General features: G+C 43.3%; 1 protein-coding gene across 1 annotated transcript in view; it reads right to left on the reverse strand.

The window, feature by feature from the left end:
* cpne2 (copine II) overlaps window positions 1-19,787 on the reverse strand; it is a 261,372-nt gene that overhangs the window by 155,415 nt on the left and 86,170 nt on the right. The gene's annotated exons all lie outside the window — the stretch shown is intronic.

Genomic DNA, 19,787 nt, shown 5'->3' on the forward strand with positions numbered 1-19,787 from the left:
AGTTAAATTATGGGAGCAAGCCTGCAAACATACGGCTGTGGTGAGCTGGTAGCAGTTTTTCACCTTTCTGTATTTATGAATGTGGGATATAGGTAAATTAATGTTACTTCTGCAATTCTGCAATTATAATTGATTATAAAAAAAATAAATGAACTCACATCAGTGTGTAATTGTTTCAGCCAGGAGCTGAGTCAACAAGGATGGGAACTATGCGGAGGAAATGTATAATTGTTTTTTTGTATTAGCTAAAAATGTATGCAAGAAAGAAACGGGACTGCAAAACAATGGTGAAAAATACAGGCACTAGATAAGATGCTGTGAAGACAGGCAGTTGAACTCAATATGCCTGTATAAACAATAGGTATAAACATCTGTTTCCCACTTTTACAGAAAGACAGGAACAAACCCCAATTAAAAGGGCTTAGTGATAAGATGCAGCACAGATGGAGGGAGTAAATAACGGTAAGGCAAGGATGTGCCCACAGCAGGATGAGGGCAAATGGCCTTGTGAGAACAGGAGTAAGCATTTTTGTCACAAACAAGGCTGGATAAGACAAGAGATAAACAGGAGTAATGGGTACCGGTCTTAGGGAAGTGGAGGATGTAAACAGGGGGGAAACAATGAAATAAGAAAAAAAATGTAGGAACCAAATTATATAAATATCAAGTATTTGTTGAATTTAGTGTGTTTTGTCCCTGCCTTGTGGACATCACATCCACTTGCAAGTGTGAAATAAAGGGCACGACTGATTCAGATCTTGTCTCGGACTGAAATTAATAAAGAAATAAAGGTGTTAAAAAAAGACATTGGTTAGTTAAGAGGAGAACTGCATATAATGCACCTGCCCCATTGTATAAAGAGTCATTAAGTCATAGAGATGATAGATTTACTCCATTTGACCCTGAACCTCCAGCCAAGCCTAGTGCTGCCTTCACAAAAATAACTCACCTCTCTCTGCGCATCTTATAGCAGTCACTGATAAACTGAACTTTCAATCCAATATAATCTGCAATGAAGTAGCTCAGAATGGGGAAGGTTGGGGCTGGAGGGCATTAATATTTCGTGGAAGGGAGCAAGTTTTTTTTTTATGGGTGTCAGAGTCAATGGCTGGCCAGCATTTATTGCCCATCCCTAACTGCCCTTGAGAAGGTGGTGGGGAGCTGCCTTCTTGAACTGCTGCAGTCCATATGCTGTAGCTAGACCCACATTGCCCTCAGGAAGAGAATTCCAGGATTTTGACCCGGAGACAGTGACGGAACAGTGATATATTTCCAAATCAGGATGGTGAATGTTCCCATATATCTACTGCCCTTATCCTTCTAGATGGAAGTGGTCATGAGATTGGAAGATGCTGTCTTGGTGAATTTCTGCAGTGCATCTTGTAGACAGTACACACTGATGCTACCGAGTGTTAGTGTTGGAGGGAGTGGGTGCTTGCAGATATGGTGCCAGTCAAGCAAGGGCTGCTTTGCCCTGGATGGTGTCAAGCTTCTTGAGTGTTGTTGGAGCTGCACCCATCCAGGCAAGTGGGGAGTATTCCATCATACTCCTGACTTGTGCCTTGTAGATGGTGGACAAGCTTTTGGGTGCCAGGAGGCACTCGCTGCAGTAGCCTCTGAGTATAAAGGAGATCAAGAGTTATGGGGAGGACATGGGAGAATGGGGTTGAGAAACTTATCAGCCATGATTGAATGATGGAGCAGACTCGATGGGCTGAATGACCTAATTCCTGCTCCTATGCTATGGTCTTATGACCTGCTTTTGTAGTTTATATGGTGTTTATGTGGTGAGTCCAGTTGAGTTTCTGGTCAATGACAATGCCAGGAGGTTGATAATGGAGGAATTCGGTGATAGCGACACCACTGAAGTCAAGAGGCAGTGATTAAATGGTCTCTTACTGAGATGGTCATGGCCTGGCATTTATGTGGCATGAATGTTACTTGCTAATTTCCAGCCTAGTGTTGGTATTGCAGATGTGAACCTTTCGTCAGGGCTTTGTCCTTTTTTTCTCTTCAGATGCTGAAGTTCCCGCGCTTTCCATTTTCTATTTGCATTTATGGCCCATTGCAGCCTTTTATTCTTTCAATCACCTCACTTTTGTGATTGTCAATGGTTTGCATTTTTACCCAGCTTTTCATGCAGAAAAATCGAGCCTTTCTCTTCCATTGCTTCAATTACATTAAGGGACTGATTCATCTCTCAGACGTGTAGGAAAATTTACACAAGAATGACTAACCTGTAGCTGTTAAAGTGTGTGCAAGATTTAAATATCATTTTGATTCAGGTGGACTCATCAGACTGCATGCTAACATGCAAACTAATGCTGGCAGAATCAGGCTAAATAGCACCTAAGGCTTCTTCCAACATTTGACGGCTCAGTTGGTCATATTTTTACCTCAGATTCAGAAAGTTGTGTATTTAAGTCCCATTTCAAGGAGCTCAGTGTCTATTTTAGGTTAACACCCCAGCTCAGTAATGAGGTAGCGCTGATGAGACTAGCTTTCAGATGACATGTTAAGTTGAGGTCCTGACTGGTTTTTCAAGTGGACATATTCCTTTCAAACAGGGGCAAATGGAGTTAGCCCTGGCATTCTGGATAACATTCTCGAACAATAGCAGCAAAACCGATTACGTGGTTGATTTCCGCAGCCATGTTCATACAGTACGGTGGAAAAAGAAAAGACATCTAGTGTATGTCAGCAAAACACGTCGGAATGTTCCAAGCTCTTCAGAGGTTCTGTACAACTGCAAGTCTTTCTGGTTTTTAAAATCTGCTTTGTGCCACCTCAATAAATTGCTCTTTGCTTTGCACATCGACGTCTGACAATTGGTCCAAACTTGCAAACAGAAAATGACGGATGAGGCCTCAGGTAATAGTGTGTTGGCTAAGGAATTCTATCACATTCCAACCCAGAGGAAAGTTTTGATGTTTTAATTTCTATGTTCAGGAGGTGTCTCTGTTGCAGGTTGCTGAACTGACAACTACCGTATACACATGTCTGGAAGGCTACCCTTTGTGTTTACACCTGTTCCATTTACAGTTTTACCTTATATCATTATCTTATTTTTTTTAATAATGCTGGGTTTTGCACAGACCATCATTTGTTCTTTCCTTGACCTCATGGTCCCCAACCTGACAGCATTTGCTTGATTTTGTTAGTCTCCAAAATCTTCCGATGTTTCTTGTTTCCCCCTTCACAAATACTGCCCGGCCTGGTGAGAGTTTCCAGTATTTTCTGTTTTTCGTCATAGAGTCATAGAGATGTACAGCACGGAAACAGACCCTTCGGTCCAACCCATCCATGCCAACCAGATATCCCAACCCAATCTAGTCCCACCTGCCAGCACCCGGCCCATATCCCTCCAAACCCTTCCTATTCATATACCCATCCAAATGCCTCTTAAATGGTGCACTTGTTCCAGCCTCCACCACATCCTCTGGCAGCTCATTCCATACAGGTAGCACCCTCTGCGTGAAAACGTTGCCCCTTAGGTCACTTTTATATCTTTATGCTCTCACCCTAAACCTATGCCCTCTAGTTCTGGATTCCCCGATCCGAGGGAAAAGACTTTGTCTATTTATCCTATCCATGCCCCTCATAATTTTGTAAACCTCTATAAGGTCACCCTTCAGCCTCCGATGCTCCAGGGAAAACAGCCCCAACCTGTTTAGCCTCTCCCTGTAGCTCAGATCCTCCAACCCTGGCAATATTCTTGTAAATCTTTTCTGAATCCTTTCAAGTTTCACAACTTCTTTCCAATAGGAAGGAGACCAGAATTGCATGCAATATTCCAACAGTGGCCTGACCAATGTCCTGTACAGCCCCACAATGTGACCTCCCAACTCTTATACTCAATACTCTGACCAATAAAGGAAAGCATACCAAACGCCTTCTTCACCATCCTATCAACCTGTGACTCCACTTTCAAGGAGCTATGAACCTGCACTCCGAGGTCTCTTTGTTCAGCAACACTCCCTAGGACCTTACCATTAAGTGTATAATCCTGCTAAGATTTGCTTTCCCAAAATGCAGCACCTCATATTTATCTGAATTAAACTCCATCTGCCACTTCTCAGCCCAATGGCCCATCTGGTCCAGATCCTGTTGTAATCTGAGGTAACCCTCTTCACTGTCCACTACACCTCCAATTTTGGTGTCATCTGCAAACTTACTAACTTTACCTCTTATGCTCACATCCAAATCATTTATGTAAATAACAAAAAGTAGAGGGCCCAGCACCGATCCTTGTAGCACTCCACTGGTCACAGGGCTCCAGTCTGAAAAACAACCCTCCACCACCACCCTGGGTCTTCTACCTTTGAGCCAGTTCTGTATCCAAATGGCTAGTTCTCCCTGTATTCCATTAGATCTAACCTTGCTAATCAGTCTCCCATGGGGAACCTTGTTGAACGCCTTACTGAAGTCCATATAGATCACATCTACGGCTCTGCCCTCATCAATCTTCTTTGTTACTTCTTCCAAAAACCCAATCAAGTTTGCGAGACATGATTTCCCACACACAATGCCATGTTGACTATCCCAAATCAGTCTTTGCCTTTCCAAATAATTGTACATCCTGTCCCTCAGAATTCCCTCCAACAATTTGCCCACCACTGAGGTCAGGCTCACTGGTCTATAGTTCCCTGGCTTGTCTTTACCCCCCTTCATAAACAGTGGCACCACGTTTGCCAACCTCCAGTCTTCTGGCACCTCACCTGTAACTATCAATGGTACAAATATCTCAGCAAGAGGCCCAGCAATCACTTCTCTAGCTTCCCACTGAGTTCTCGGGTACACCTGACCAGGTCCTGGGGATTTGTCATACAGCATGGAAACACCCCCTTGCTCCAACCAGTCCATGCTGAGCATAATCCCAATCTAAACTAGTTCCACCTGCCTGCTCCTGGCCCATATCCTCCAAGCCTTTCCTATTCATGTATCTATCCGAATGTCTTTTGAACATTACAATTGTGCCCACATCCACCACTTCCTGAGGAAGTTCATTCTTTATGCAAACCACCCTCCGTAAAAAAGTTGCTTCTTATGTCTTTGTAAAAATCTCTATCCTCTCACCTTAAAAATGTGTCCGCTGGTCTTGAAATTCCCCTTCCTAGGGAAATGACAAATACCATTCATCCTACCTTTGCATACTTTGATCCAAATATTCTAAATGCCTGGGTTCACTAGGGACTCATGTCCAACATTTACAAGGCAAGATACCTTCTGTCCAACAAGAAATCTTGAGGAGTGTTGAACATGTAGTTTATTGCATCTCTCCAACCATTTACCACGTAACAGAATAGGCTCTACATTGCTTCAAGGAGTGTTAGAAAGACCAAGCCTTAGGTTCGTCTCTCACAAAATCCTACCTCTCTCTTGTACCAAGCCCTCTCAGTGTCATCACAGTGGGTTCTGCATCATGCACTTAACCAAGTATTGACCCTTTCTGTCCCTTCCACACCCATGTTTAATGGATTTGTTGATTTATCATGACATAAAGCAAAATGCCAATGAAATTCTGGTGATGCAAGTAAACGTTGTTTGCGTTACAGTTGGAAGTTTTATGGGGAAAGAATTTGGGGAGATTGGTCGGGGATGATGTGTGATAACAAATGAATGATGATAGCTCATTCAAATTAATTTAGTCAAAGACAGCCTGCAGGCTGTACATGACATTGGTGAGTGTGATATGGGAGGGTATGTGTGGGAATGCGGAAACCCAGATGCTGCCAATTCTGTTCTGCTTGGTGGTTCAAATTTCTGGGCTGTAGAAATGGAGACAAAATTCCAACTGGTATTTAATCTTGGCCTGAAGGAACAGATTTTGTCAGTAGTGTAGAGAGCAGAATTGTGCTCCAGTTTGATCACTAAGCATGTCTGGTAGAGTCAACTGCTGCCAAACACTCTTTGTAGACCTTGCCAAGTAGCCAACAATGAATTTTTGTAGTTATGAATGAATCAAACCTCTTCCACAACATTCAGTGAGAATGAATGTTTAAATTATGCACAGTAGATCAGGACAACTTGATGGGTGAAATGTACATTATATATTGGAAATCTAAACTTCCAGGAACAGTTAAATTGTGCTTTACTGCTTAACAGGAGTACGTGGGAGGAATAATGAAATTTATATAAATTGCCTGCAAGTATCTATTATTAGGTTCCCAATAAAGTAGACAAATGGATATTCCCTTGCAACTAAAAGAATGAATGAAGCTGACTGACAGAAACAGACTAGCTTTTCCTTCAAGCCTGCCCCATCCTCATGATTTCTCAAGCATCATGACTGGATATTACCTGGCCACAGGAAGATCAGTAAAATCCTAGGAGAAGCCAAAAGGAAGAGTCCCAGGCTAAAAAAAAACACAAATCTATATAGTAAAAATACACTGGAAACCACCACCACCACCACTAACCCCCCCACCCCCCTCAGGCAACTGAAAGCAGTCCAGGAGAAGTGGCCCTATGTAATGCACCCACTCTCACTGAGTCACTTTGAGTGATGACATGGGGAAGGCACATTAAAGAACAGAACCATAATATTCAGTGTGAGACCTACAAAGGGTTAAAAGACCTTGCGAAAGAAAGTGCGCTGAGATTAATTTGGTGACAGGGCTGAGTCACTGCCAAAGTAAAGCAAAAACATCACCTTAAAATTCCAGTTATGCAAACCTCAGCTCGACTGAGCATTTTGGTCATCCTTTGAGAAGCATAAAACAATAATTCATTCATGTGTGATTATTCTCCCTGCCCACATGCAAACACCTCCCGCAGAAAGGCTGCACTCAACAATCAACCTTTCCAACTGTACAGGTCTATTTTAAGATTTGAACGGCTTTCTTTGATACACAAAAGTCTTCTTCCACTTTCTCACAACTTGGAGACTTTCCACTTTGATGATTTCACAGAATCAATAATAAAGGAAGTTTTCTTCCCAAGCCAAGAAACAAAATATATCCCACTCTCGCTGGAAATCATTCAGAATGTTAAGGTGGACACCCTTACAAACTCTATTGCCTATTTACTAAGCAGTTGCTTCAGATGCACAGTTCTGGAATTGAAAAAGCAGTTGCATTGTCCCTAATCTAAGACTGTCACAAAGTGCTCCATACATTGTCACAGTCAAGAAGACAGGAGCAGTTGGAGGAGTGACCAAGGAGTTTTTGAAAGAAACTAAAACTAGAGGAGTTTTAGCCAATGAGTTAGACATAAGGCCATGCCGACCAGGGTGAAGTGTAAAATGGGACCATTGAAGGATTGGAGCCAAGCAAAGGTTAATCTGCCTGGAAACAGAAACCTCGTGTTGGTCAGCTAAGATGGGATGGCAATGCATTAGGGGGACTTAGTATAGAACAGAAGGTAACTGGGTCTTCTGAACAAACTGGAGTTTAGGGGGCGGTGGGGAAGGGTTGGAGAACAGTGATCTGGATGCTGGTGTTAATAAGCCTGAGGGTACCAAAACTTCGGCTCAGGGTTTCAGGGGTGACAAGGTTGAGGTAAGGGTGGAGGTGATCAAATTGAAACAGGTAGAGGTTGTAGGATTTGGAACTCAGCTCTGGATAAAACACAATGCCAAAGCTTCTCACAGTGAGGGTGGCCTTTTCATTTTGTTTAAGCACATTTTAAGTCTAGTCCCTGCCTTTTGGCAAAACAACACAAAACCATTCAACCGGCTCCATCATTAATGTTCCTTACTGAACCCTAAGTTGAAGCTGAGGCGAGAAGCATACTGGCATGGGGTAGCGTGTCCCTGATACCAACTATTCTTCAATATCCCCAGAATTATGCCATGGTTCAGGCACTAAATAGGGAATCAAACAGTTTTCCTGTGCATTCCAAAACCTGTCCAGTTAGCCAGTGGCTGAACAGGAGGACAGGGACTCTTTCGCTGTCAGGAAGGGGCCTTGGGAGGGAGTGGCAGTTGTTAAAAGCCGCTTCCCCATCCTTACCTTCACCAACTGCCCAGTTCCACAAGCCCCAACGTACCCTCACTCTCCTATGTCAAGGGATCTAGCAGTAATGCCTGGTGACTTCCATACAGTATTGGTGACAACAGTGGCACTGCCAGCAATAGGGAGCCATCAGCCTCTGATTGGCTGGCAGTTCCTGATAGGGATGGCGGGGTTGGGGGTAACACCCCAAGGGACTAAATCCTAGTGAGGCCCTGACAGTAGTCAGTTCATTTCATCTTGGCTCCTTCACAGAAGTGATGCTGGTCTTCTGCCAATTCTCCAGCAGGTGAGTGCAACCCTGACTGCTCACATTAAACCAAGCCCTGAATTAATATTTTAGAATTGAAACCTTAACGCTCCCTCCACCCATAGATGATACCTGACTCACTGAACATTTCCTACCTTTCCTGTTTTACTGCCAATTCCCTGCACCTCCACTCTTCTGTTTTTGTCTTTGAAGTTAATGTGCCCTACTTAAAGGCAGGAGAAAGTGAGGACTGCAGATGCTGGAGATCAGAGCTGAAAAATGTGTTGCTGGAAAAGCGCAGCAGGTCAGGCAGCATCAAAGGAGCAGGAGAATCAACATTTCAGGCATAAAAGTCGATTCTCCTGCTCCTTTGATGCTGCCTGACCTGCTGCGCTTTTCCAGCAACACATTTTCCTACTTAAAGGCAGTCTGTTCCTCTTAAAGGTGATGTGCTTAGTGGCTAAAGCAGTACAAATCCATGCTTAAGGCCCTGCTGGAAAGGCCTGAATAGTAGCAGAACAAGAGAAACTAAGGTGTCCTGATACCACTCTCTTATTGTTAAATATATTTTTATTGAAAAATAGAATTTTTAATATTACAACAAATACAAAACAATACAATTGAAAACAATACAAAGAAAGAACACCAAAAGAAAGTTAAAAACCCAAATCGCCCTCATGTACAAATGTATAAAAAGTATATGTTAAAAAAACCCAACCAACTATTTAACTAAATAAATAATAACAACAAACTAATAAATAATAATAATACAGCTCAGCCAAACAAAACACTAACTCTCGAATATCAAGAGCATTAATTTTCACCTATTCACACATTCGCAGTTCCCCCTCTCTGGATATTGGACTCGTAAAGCACAATCGTTAAGTCTATATAAAAGCCCTTATTAGTGTGGCAGACATATCTGTGTCCAGGTAGTCCAAAAAGGGCTGCCATGCTTATCGAAACTCTCAGTTTTGTGGTGAACTATACTTGTGAAAAAATCCAAGGGGATATGCTCCATAATAATCTGAACACGCTCTTCCAGCACTACTAATCCAGAATCTATAATAATCTGCCTACCCGACAGGCCTGGGGGATTTTCAGATAGCCAAGCTAACAAGGTATTCTTTCCTGTGCAGAAAATGAGGATTTTGAATAGTTTTTTCTTCTGTGCATCTACAGGGAACACACTGGGCAGGCCAAGAAGAAGAAAGATCGGGTCCTTCTCCACCCTTACACCCAAACTCCCCTCCATTGCACCCGCCACAGCGCTCCAGTATGTTTGAATCCTACCACAGGACCAAAGACGATGGGTAAGAGTGCCCGTACTAACTCCACACTTGGGGCATGTTGAGGATACCCCTGGTTTAAATTTTGACAAATGATCTGGAGCCAAGTGGACCCTGTGGAGAATCATTGTGTCTCCCTCAAATAAGTCACCCATGCAAGATACACCCCTTGCTGCCCAATGTTTAAATCCTGAATCCATCATCGCTGGTTGAAATACCCACTGTCAGTGTAAGAGAAGATGTTTTGTCAATATTGCCTTCCCTCTGCCAAATTACCCTCCATGCTTTAACAGTATTGATGACTATTGGGTTATGGCAATATTCCCTAACTGTCCTCATTTTGTCCAAAAACAGCAAACTAGTAAGGGGGCACTTTGCCTGAGAGGTTTCGATATTTAACCATATTGAAAGAGGGTCCCCACAGGCCCAGTCACTCTCGTAGGATAAAAGCGAGCTTAGTTGATAGTTTTTAATGTCCGGGAGATCCACTCCACTCCAGTCTGTGAGGCAATTGCAGTTTTGCCAATTTAATGATGGGCTGCTTACAATGCCAAATAAAAGCTGAACCAGCCACTCAGTCTCCTGAACGTTTGCTTATCAAAAATCAGGTGAGCATCCGTATTGGGTACAACGAACATTCATCTCAATAAGCGCTATCTGACCCAACAACGAGACTGGAAACGCCTCCCATCTTTGAAGGTCTTGTTTGATTTGGTCAAATAATTGAACAAAATTAGTTTTGAACATCAAGAACTGCAGTGATGAATATGTCCAAATACATAAATCCCCCCCGTGACGACTTAAATGGGAATTGAAATTTGCCCTCAAGACCTAACCCCTGCGTAAAACCACATATCAGCATAGCCTCTGATTTTGCAAAATTAATCTTGTTACCCAAAAAGGCGCCAAATGCACTGATGCACTGTATCAGGCAAGTTGACAAAAAAAATAAGGACCTCGTCCATGTACAATGATATCTAATGTAATTTTGACCCCACTTCTGGAGCTGATATATTAGGTTCCCTATGAATGGCCTCCACCAATGGTTCAATCACCAATATAAAAAACAATGGCAAAAAGGGACAGCCTTGCCTGCTGCCCCTAAAAATGTTAAAATTGCTTGATCGTACCCCCTTGGTGATGACCGCAGCGAGAGGGTCACTGTAGACAAACTCTATCCATCTTATAAAGACTTCACCCAAGCCAAATCACTCCAGAGTATAAAAAAGATATGGCCACTCAACCTGGTCAAATGTCTTCTCTGCATCTAGAGAAATCACCAATCCCTGTATTGACTGCTGTTTACATACTTGAATTACATTAAGCAGCATCCTAACACTATTGGAGGATCTGCAGCCCTTTATGAAGCCTGTCAGATCCTCTTTAATAATAGAAGGTAACACTGTCTCCAGCCTTAACACGAGAGTCTTAAAGAGAATTTTAAAGTCCATGTTTAAGAGTGAAATGGGCCTGTACGAAGTACAGTCCTCCGTGACCTTCCCTTTATTAAGAATAAGTGAAATATTGGCTTCTCTCAGAGATGGCAGAAGACAATCATGGCTGTATGAGTCATTGAACTTGTTGAGCATTGGGCTTGACAAAATGTTTACAAATTCCTGATAGAATTCGCTGGAAAATCCATCAGGATCAGACACCTTTCCACTCTGAAACTGCTTCCCAGCCTCCTACTCCTCTTACTCTGATTAGGGGGCATTGAGAAAAGATTCTTATTCGGGGGTCACACCTGGGAGCTCCAGATCCTTGAAAAAGGACTCCATCTTGGCCCACCCCTCCTCATAACCCTCGGATTGGTATAATTCAGAGTAAAATCTCTGGAATACCACATTAATCTTTTTGGACTCACATGTTGGGTTCCAGACCCTTCCCTAATCGCTGTAATGGCTTGAGGAGTGCTCTCTTTCCTGGAGAGTTATGCTAAGTATTTGCCTGGCCTGTCACCATGCTTACATAACCTTGGCTTTGCAAAAGTAAGCTCCTTTTTTACTGTCTGTATGAGCATGGAATTCAATGCAGACTGCAGCGCTGTAATCCTCCGCAACTTGACTGAGGGCTTGTCAAAGTAAGCTTTCTCAGCTGCCTTTAACCGTGCTTCAAGGAGACGTTGCTGCTCACCCTTCTGCTGCTTCCTACTGGCAGAGTAGGAAATAACTAACCACTGGCATAGGCTTTGGCAGTTTCCCAAAGGATAGACAGGGTATTAACCGAGCGTGGGTTAATGTCTAGGAACGCCCAAAATTCCTTAGAGAAGTACTCCGCAAACTTATTAACCTTGAGGATAAAGGGGTCCACTCGCCAGTGTCTCGGACCCACTATAGCGTCATTAATCTTAACCAGCAGGTATAATGGAGTGCAATTGACGATGGTAATATTACCAATCGTACAAGATGCCACCAAGTCCAGGGTTGCCACGGGGGTCAGAAAAAAATCAATCCTGGTGTAACATCTGTGTGGATTGGGAAAAAAAAGTAAAATCCCTGCCTGTAGGGTGGAGACGCCTCCAGACATCCACCAGCCGTAACTCCACACACAAATCCACTAATTGTTTAGTTTGTACAGAGGGTATCAGGAGGCCTTTAGGCAACCTATCCACTGTGAGATCCATGAGACAGTTAAAATTTCCCCATATAATGATATGCCGAGACTCGAGACTGATCAGTTTAGAGAAAGTATCTACTGGAAATTTGAGGGGATGGACAGGAGGGCAATAAACATTTAAAACACCGTATTCTTCCCTGTTTATCAGGACTTTGAGAATTACAAACCTCCAGTGTGTGTTTTTAACACACTCTAGTAATGTAAATGGAGTTTCCTCCTAACCAGTATTGTCACTCCCCTACTTCTGGTATTAAAAGATGAAAAATAAACTTGATCAGAGCCATTCTGCTGTAGTTTCAAATGCTCCCTATCATCCAAGTGTGTTTCCTGTATTAAAGCAATATCCAACTTTTCCTTTCTAAAACTCAAAAGTACCTTCTTCCTCTTAATTGGTGAGTGACTTCCCATGACATTCCAGACACACCATTTATACAAGTCATTAGCCCTAACCTTCTGCAGTAACATTTAGATTCCAGACAGGAGGAACTTAAACCACAAATCACAGAGCCTTAGTGTCATAAGACCCATTAAACATAAAAACTACATAAACTAAAACCATTACAGTTAACAAACCTACAAAGCTATCAAAGACTATACACAAGTGGGTGGCACAGTGGTTAGCACTGCTGCCTCACAGCGCCAGAGACCTGGGTTCAATTCCCACCTCAGGTGACTGACTATGTGGAGTTTGCACATTCGCCCCATGTCTGCGTGGGTTTCCTCCCGGTGCTCCGGTTTCCTCCCACAGTCCAAAGATGTGCGGGCTAGGTGAATTGGCCATGCTAAATTGCTCGTAGTGTTAGGTAAGGGGTAAATGTAGGGGAATGGGTGGGTTGCGCTTCGGCGGGTCGCGCTTCGGCGGGTCGGTGTGGACTTGTTGGGCCGAAGGGCCTGTTTCCACACTGTAAGTAATCTAATCTAACAAAAACCAAAACACAAACTGACATATAAAGTGCTGAATAGGAGAACGCACACCCTGCCCAAAGGGGGCATCTAGCCAGCCCAGAAGCCAACTTCCCATCCCACTGCCAATACTGCAGCCTGGGCATATAAATACCTGAACTGGGTATAAGCTACCCATAAGTTGGCATCTAGCCATCCCAACCATTTCCCCTCCTTCCAGCTAGAGTTGCACCACAAACACAAGCAGAAAAGAAAGCAAATACACCGTGGAATAGCAATGTAAATAAAGAAACTTTGACAAAAAAACGGTAAGTACCCTACCCATCCTTTAGAAATTGAAAGTACACATCCTGACCGTCCCATAGTTTAGACCAGATTATTACTAATAAAGAAAAATTAGGAAAAGCCAACCCCAACTGGACTTTCTCTTTTTTTGTAAAGAAAAGTAGAGACACACTCAAACAACACTTTTTGTGCATACTAAATTGTTCAGATTAATTTAATTTTTCCTCAAAATCTCTTGCCTTCTCCGACGTGTCAAAGAGATGTACGGATCCATCTAAGGTGATCCAAAGCACTGCCAGATACCTCAGAGAGTACTGGATCCCAAGCTTCCTCAGTCGTCTCTTGACACCGTCAAAGAATTTTCTTTTCCAGATCATCACCGCTGAGAAGTCTGAAAGAACATGATCTTAGAGCTCTTGTAAACTAGTGTCTTAGGATCCTTCCTCTGGATTCTGGAAGCTTCACGATTTTCTCCTTATCTCGATAGTGATGAAACCGCACCAGGAGAAGATGAGGATGTTGACCCAGACCTGACCTCTGTGCCATGCCCTGGTCAGCCCTCTCAATCATCAAGTCTCTCATTCCAGCCTCCAAGTTAAAGGGTTTCGGTTCCCAGTCCTCAATAAATTCCACCAACCACTCACATTCCTTACCCTCCAGCAGACCGACGATCCAAATATTTTTTCTCCTGCCCCTGTTCTCGAGAGTCATCAACCTGATCAAGAAAATTACGGACCTGCATCTCCAAGGCTTGGATCCTCTCCTTGGAGGAACTGCTATCACTTCCACCACTGTATCTCTGTGTTCAACCTCATCCGTCCTTTTCTTCCAAGTCTCCCAGCTGCTGTTCATGCTTCTGCAGCATGATAGAGATCGGGGCCAGCTTCTCCTCTATCTGCTGATCCAACATCTCGCGAGATTTCGTGAGCTCGTTCACCAGGGCTGAAAAGTGGCCGAGTCCAAGGATCCTGCAGGCTGGGCCGTGGGCCTGACCTTGGGTGTACCTCCTGCCTTCTTTGGCATCCCTAGATGGCGAAGACCAACGTAAGTTGCTTTCTGACAGTTTCCTGGGACTCCACAACCTTTCCAGAGTTCCAGGATATCGCAGTGGTCCAGAAAGGGCAGGTTAGGACTTCGTAGCTATGCAACATGATCTTTCTGGATCGCCGCCATCTTGGATCCCTCGATATCACTCCCTTAGCCATGGTGGAAGTTGCAAGTAGGAGGAGAGAAGACTTATATCTGTTGCTCCTAACAAATGCCCAGAGTAAATGGGACTCTGATGTTCAATCCCAGGAGACAAGACCAATGGGCAAGGTCACAGTGTCACAGAACGATCAACGAGCTGACAAGAATGCTTAAGATTCTCAAGTTGGCAAGCTCTACATAGCATCATTAATCTCAGACTCTTCACACTCACTACCAGCGACCTTGATTAATCAGAACATTTACAAGGGTTTACATTGCTTTAGCACCTTTAACATCCCAAGGAGATGCTTTCAGGAGCATTGTAAAAAGAAGTAAGAGATTGAGTACAGGAGATGACAAAACAGGGGTGACCAAACCACCCCTTGTAGACTGAGGGATGACCTCATGGAGGTAATGGAGGGGCATGGACAGGGTGAATAGCCAAGGTTTTGATTTGATTTATTGCCACATGTACCTAAGCACAGTGAAAAGCTTTGTTTTGTGAGCAGTATGGGCAGATCATAGCGAACAAGGGCATGCAGATCACAGGATGCTTAGACAGAGTGAGACATTCAGGTTATAGCTGCATAGGAGATGCATGAAGCATGATCGACATCAGCAAGATCGAGCAGAAAATAAGGACTGCTGGAGATCAGAGATGAAAAGTGTGGCGCTGGAAAAGCACAGCAGGTCAGGCAGCATCTGAGAAGCAGGAGAATCAACGTTTCAAGCAAAGGCCCTTCCTGATGATGGCCCTGCCTGACAGAAAAGGCCATAGGAGAGCATTATCGGGTTGGAAGGGGTCTTTGATGATGTTGGCATCCTTTCTGCCGTAACAAGCTATGTAAATGGAGTCCATGAATGGAAGGTTGGCTTCCGTGATAATCTGGACTGTGCACAGCACCTTCTGTAGTTCCTTATATTCCTGGGCAGAGCAGTTACCATACCAGGCCATTATGCACCTGGACAGTATGGTCTCTCTGGTGCATCTGTAAAAGTTGGTGAGGGTCCTAATGGGAATGCTGAATTTCTTGAGCCACCTGAGGAAGGAGAGGCATTCTTGTGCCTTCTTCACTGTTGCATCTACGTGGGAAGTCCAGGACAGGTCTTTTCCCCAGTGAACGGGACCCCAAAACCGGAGGGCATATATTTAAGGTAAGAGGGGAAAGATTTAATAAGGAGCCGGGTTGGGGGGGGTAACATTTTCATGCAGAGGGTGGTACATGTGTGGAACAAGCTGCCAAAGGAAGTAGGGGAGGGTGATACAATTATAACATTGAAAAGGCATCTGGATGGGTACATGAACAGGAAGGGTTTAGAGTGATATGGACCAAGTGCTGGCAAATAGAATTCAGGATATCTGGTCAGCATAAACGAGTTGGACGTTACAACTCTGTGCTTTACATCTCTATGACTCGAAAAATTTGATATAAAGGTAGGTCCTCAGGAATGATTAAAGGAGGAAAGTGAAGTGTAAAGTTATTGAGATTGAATGCAGAGCTTAGGGCCCAGTCAACTGCAGGCACAGCCATCAATGACAGAGAGATTAACGTCAGGGTGAATCAAGGGGCCAGAATCAGAAGAGCACGGATAGATCAAACAGTTATACTGCAGGAGGAGGTAACTGTGTTAGGGTAGGGAGAGACTGTGGAGGGGTTTGAAAACAGGGGCGGAATGTTTTAAATCAAGATCTTGCTTGACTGGGTTGCAGTGAGGTGTGACAATCAGCACAATGGGGAGAAGGAAATGCATTTTGGGTATGAGTTAAAACACAACCAGCTGCGGTTTGGTTCACCTCAAGTCTATGAAGGGTAAGACGTGAGAGATCAAATAAGAGTTTGCTGTGGAATGGTCAAATGTAGAGGGAACAAAGCCATGAATGAGGACTTCAGCAACTGACCAGCTAGGACAGGAGGGAAGTCAAATGATGTTGCGATGGTAATAGACAGTCTTAATAACAGTACAGGTATAAGGCTGGAAGCTCATCTTAAGGTCAGATAAGACCCCAAGACTTAATCCCATTGCTTCATCTTAGACCGTTGCCAGGGAGAGGGATGGAGTCAGTACTCAGCATTCAGAGTTTAGCTGTGCATGTTTTCATATTCTTTAGCGTTGAGCTCCTCAATGGTAAGCCTGGCATCAATCAATGTTGCACATTGACTGAAACCACGGTCTGCCTGCTCTGCAATGGTCTTCTGTTTCTGACAGAAAGCACACGCTAACGCTTTCACTAGCCGCATCAGCCATAGCACACACTGATAGATGCACACGAGCACCATGTTTGAACCTCTAAGACCACCAGTGTGTCGCCAAACAACACAGCATCCACAGTTTGTACCTGACACATCTAAGCTGGAGTTATTTGCCAAACTCAAGTAAACTTTCCCTATTGTGGAGAGGAATTGTGGTTATCTGGATTCCTGGTGACACATCCCATGCCCTCCAGAATTTAGCAGTCTGCATAAATAATAGTGAAGAGGGATGTTTTGCCACCATGGCTGAGTCACACTGGGGAAGGATTAGATAGGTCAGGAATTTCCTCAAAGCTGCTCAGATCTATCCCACACAGTCACTGCATGATCAGTTTACAGGTCAAAGCCAGACTTGGGTAACATCCAGGAAAGGCTGGAATGTGGAAAGGGAGCTACTCTGGGGACCTCCTGGCACTATTCGTGATTACTTTCCTCTCGAAAGTCAATGACAGCTCACTGAGTGAGAAAAATAATAAGAATGGAACCAAATCAAAGTAGTGGATGATGGACCCTTCACAATAGCGAGAGCTAATTACCATTTAGGAAATCCTGCAGAAATGTGAAGTGAAGAGCATTATAAAGTTCTCTAGAGCAAGAAATTTTAAATGCAGCTTTGTGTTTACATCATGTTTGTGTTTTTTGGAGAGAGGAACTCAGTGCTTACACTGACAGTAAACACTGCAGATCAATATTTATATTGTAAAGCTGCTTTTAACAAACTCAGTTTTCTCACAGGTGCCAACTCTTAATGACAGTGGTGCAGGCTGCAAGTTTAGAAAGTTAATTTGGAGTGCTTTCTTAATAGTGAGAAACTAGGAACTGTAAAGTTTCTCACAGCAAACAATTAAGGCAAATGGAGTTTTGGTCTTTATTGCTAGAGAGGAAGAGTTTAAAAATAGGGAAGTCTTGTTACAACAGGACAAAGTTTTGGTGAGGCGGCTACTGGAGTACTGTATAGCTTTGGACCTTGTACTTAAGAAAGGATATACTTTTTTTAAGGTAGTTTGAAATAGATGCACTTTGCTGATTCCTGGGATGAGGGGATTGAATTATTAAAAATGACTAAACAAGCCGTTATTCTTTAGAGTTCAGAAAATGAGGGGTGATCTTGTTGAAGCATAGACGATTCTGAGGGGGCTTGTCAGGATAGATGTTAAGAAGATATTTCCATTAATGGAGGAATCTCAAACTAAAGGACACGGTTACAGAATAAGGGGACGCTCATTTACAATTGAGATGTGACTGATTCCATCTCCCAAAAGGAACTGTATGAATGGAATTCACCACCCCAGGGAATTGGGGAGGCCAGATCAATGAAGGTGTTTAAAGAGGAGGTAGCCAGATTTTCTTTTGAGATATCAAGGAGTTGAAGAGACGTTGAAACCTGGGGAAGACCAGCCATGGCTTTATAGAGTGGCAGGTTTGTGGATGACTCCTGATGATTTATCTTGTGCTCTAATGTAAAGGAGCGAAATAAATTGAGTAAGTTAATATGCTCACCATTGAGCACAAGGAGATAGGAACAAAAGGTTATCAAAAGGACTAATGGAATGTGGTCCTCAATACAAAAGTGAAAAAAATGAGGCTTCTGTTGTATTGAGCCTTGATCAGATGCCATCTGGGGTTTTGTGTTCAGCTCTGGGCTCTCAGGGAGGAGATATCAGCTTTGGAGAGCTGGACAGCAAGTTTACTAATATGACACCATTTCTAAAAGGGTTACGTTATAAAAGCTGCTTGCTTATTTGTTTTATTTAATGTTTGAGTTTAAATAGTCGACAGGTGAGTTAATCCTAGAGGTAACAACAAGAAGGGATTTACTAAGGTAGATATATACAAATTATTTTCTCTGTTGGAGTGTAGAACCAAGTGGCATAACCTTAGAACTAAAGCTAAGCCACTCAACAGCTCCATAACAAAAGCCTAATGGCAATCTCTCCAAAAGCTGTGGGACTGCTGGGTCAAACATAAGAACACCAAGCTCAGTGATGACACACTCTATTTCTAATTTCAATCAGGGGCTGCATTTGTGTGCCTGCTTCTGCTGTTAGCTTTGAAGCTTTGAAGTGGACAGTCACAAAATGGCTAAGGTGGTTGCCAAGATCTGGTGCCAACATAATCTATCACCAGTTTTGGGAAATCAACTCAAATCACACAGTACAGGAGCCTACTCCCAACCTGAGCCCTCAATGGAGGCAGCCAGGTGGAACCTGTAGGAAGTACATCTCCACTGTCTTTGATTTACTCCATAACTACAGCCAATAAACCACACCACTGCTCCTCTGACTTCACATATCCAAGGTGAATATTTAACAAAGGAGGCCAATTACTCCGAAGTAAACGTGAAATGACCATCAGCTACATCCATGATATAGGGCTCAGCCTCGACACAAAAGTAGTTTTAGAAAGTCGCGACGTATTTAATAAGTCACCAGAAACAGATGGGTTTGCAACCAAGACAACTGAGGGAAGTAAGATGAAATTGTAGAAAGATCAGCCAGAACACTCCAGTCCTCTTGAATAGAGGATGATGCAGAGGACTGGTGATTTACAAATGTCATATTCATGCTCAAAGAGTGTGAAAGGATAAACCTAACAAGACAGAATTAGCTTGGAATGGCATCATGATCAGCACAGGCACAGTGGGCAGAAGGGCCTGTTTCTGAGCTGTACTGTTCTAATTTTTATGAGGGAGCATGGTAGGGAACCTTTGGACTGTTACAACATCTCACTTCCAGACTGGAGTACAGAGCCTACTCACAAAGTTCAATGCAAGCTTTGTAAAGGACAATTTATCAGCCATGAGCCTATTTGATAACACTTGGGCTGTATTCCTGCTTCACTGTTTGCAAAACTTGAAACTGTCCAGAATGGAATCCTCCACCAAACTTGAGAAAGGCTGTTCTCGTTTCTCATCACAGGGTACAGTTGAAAGATTGTTATCAGATTGACAATCACTCTCAGTATTTTTTTTAGCCTCCTTGATCTTTAGGCCACCCTTCCCTTACCTTCTCTATTTTAGTCTCACCACTCTGAATTTACCCTGCTGTTCCTT

The sequence above is a fragment of the Hemiscyllium ocellatum genome, chromosome 17 (assembly GCF_020745735.1).
Source record: "Hemiscyllium ocellatum isolate sHemOce1 chromosome 17, sHemOce1.pat.X.cur, whole genome shotgun sequence".
Lineage (NCBI taxonomy): Eukaryota > Metazoa > Chordata > Chondrichthyes > Orectolobiformes > Hemiscylliidae > Hemiscyllium > Hemiscyllium ocellatum.